The sequence below is a fragment of the Gekko japonicus genome, unplaced genomic scaffold (genome assembly GCF_001447785.1).
Source record: "Gekko japonicus isolate JY-2015 unplaced genomic scaffold, Gekko_japonicus_V1.1 scaffold993, whole genome shotgun sequence".
NCBI lineage: Eukaryota > Metazoa > Chordata > Lepidosauria > Squamata > Gekkonidae > Gekko > Gekko japonicus.
This window is the reverse complement of record NW_015168077.1, coordinates 229,908-232,079: the sequence shown is the minus strand read 5'-3', so window position 1 is coordinate 232,079 and position 2,172 is coordinate 229,908. Positions and strand designations below refer to the sequence as shown.

Below are 2,172 nucleotides of genomic sequence, written 5' to 3'. Positions count from 1 at the left end.
ACACCGAGGTGCATGGAATGCTGTTACCTTCCCACCGAAGTGGTACCTATTTATCGACTTGCAATTTCTTGCTTTCGAACTGCTTTAGACCTATAAAAATCTTTGCCTGCCATTCCCTTCACATACTGTTTATTCTAGTATCACACCTACCCCTCCAATATACCTTAAAGATTTCATGTTCTTTTCTAAAAGATGCATATTTGGTTCCATACTGACATACACCATAGGAAAATTGAAAACTCAATTCCCTTCGAGGATGTTCAAGTGTAACCCTGAATCCACTAGAGGGAGTTAAAGAGTTAGGGTATTCCTTATAAGGGGGGAAAGGCACAATTTCCCCTGAGGGTTGGAGGCCCTGAAGCTGCAGGGTGAAGCACTCTTACCTCAGAAAGTATATATTAATATCTTAGGTATGAGAATTTCTTATACTGCTTACTGGAAGGGGGGATTGTGTTCATATTAATTGGCTGTTGGTCTGTATTTTGATTGTTGTTGGGAATATTTGAAATGGATGTTACATGTATTTCCCCTGAGGGATTGGAGGACCTGAAGCTGCAGGGAGAAGTACTCTCACCTCAGAAGCACTCCTTCCTATGAACCTATGTGTTAATATTTTAGGGATACCAAACTCCTGTAAAGAACAGAGTACATCCCAACGCAGAGAACAGCTGCAAGTTGCTGCATCTTCAAGGAACTGGCTAGACAGGGGTCAAGACTCTGGTCTGCTCCAATACGACAGGTCTGAACTGTTATGTGTTGCTTGTTGTTGTATATGCTTAATTATTGTTCCAAATACCATGTCTTTTGGAGTTTGTTTATTATTATTTTCATAAATGCAAGTGTGACAAGGTGGGCTCACACTGTCATAAATGTGACCTCTCTCCGTTCTTTAATTTAAAAAAATATTTGATATTCCTCCTTGACTTAAATAGGTTATACAAGTGGAGGAAGGAGGTACAGGGAAAGAAGCAAGTAGCTGGACTAGACTGTGATTAGGCAGGAAATAGTGGTTCACGTCAGGCCCATAGTTCTGTGCAACTATGGACAATTGCTTAGTTTAATTTTTCTTCATCCTTGAGGAAAGGGGAACATGCCTTATTTGGATTTCTGCCTCCCACATCAAAACACCTTGGCCCCTCTCTGGGGACTAGCAGCGGCAAAACACAGTTTCTCTTCAAAGGCTGCGATGTTCATAGACATTACCATTCAGTTTTATCTTTAATTGTAAAGTTGTTAGATTTATGATAAATGTTATGTTGAAAGCCATAACAACCTTGAATGTTTTTTTCTGTACTTCTGAAGCAATTTCACATTTGTTTGCTTAGCCATAACGATGCTGTCGTTTATTGATCTGAAACCCCTTCCCATTAGAAAAGGTCAGGATCTACTGCAACAATACTTAGGATAAGAGCATATAAATGGCCGTGCCAGTGCGAAACTATTATATTACTAGCAGTAAAGCCCGTTGTTAAAGCAATACAACAAGATCTAGAAAGAGGCTCTGGGGGAGTGCTCTGGCTTTGGGCAAACAGTCAATTTGCTGTGGTGACCTCAGCAGGGTATAATGACAGAGTCCACTGTTTTCTCCAGAGGAACTGATCTCTGCTACCTGAAGAGCAGTTGTAATTGTGAGTGATCTGTAGCCCTCACCCGGAGATTGGCAGCAATTGTTACCCAGGACAAAATGGCTGGTTTGGAGGGTAGAGTTGGCAACCCCATCTCCTTCCCAGCTAACCATCAACCTACCATTATCTGCCCCTTTGACTTCAGCTGACTTCTGCCCTCCCTTCTGCAGAGCAGCTGTAATTCTGAGTGCTCTCCAGCCCTCACCTGGAGATTGGCAACAATGGTTCCCTATGTGGGACTGATTGGTTTGGTGGGTGGAGTCTATGGCATTGTACCTGTCTGAGGTCCCACCCCTCCTCAAACCTCACCCTCTTCAGTCTCCATCCCTCAAATCTCCAGGAATTTCCCATCTGGAGTTGGCAACCCTATCAGGACTGGCCCCAATGTGTTTTCTCCCAAAGGCCAAAGTAGGTGACAGGACCAAGCTTAGTTGCCTACCAACAGGCACTGAGGGGAATGTAGGGTTGCCAGCTCTAAGGAGGGAAATACCTGGAGTTTTGGGGGGTGGATGCTGTAGAGGGCCGGGCGATGGAGGCATCGGCCTTC

General features: G+C 43.8%; 1 protein-coding gene across 2 annotated transcripts in view; it reads left to right on the top strand.

Annotated features, from left to right (window-relative positions):
- Window positions 1-614: 614 nt before the first annotated feature.
- The window catches only part of PLG (plasminogen), a 105,697-nt gene continuing 104,139 nt past the window's right edge, over window positions 615-2,172 (top strand). For both annotated transcript variants that reach the window (XM_015414658.1, XM_015414656.1), the window contains exon 1: window positions 615-739. The gene's annotated coding sequence lies outside the window, so the exon portion shown is untranslated. The remainder of the gene's footprint in view (window positions 740-2,172) is intronic.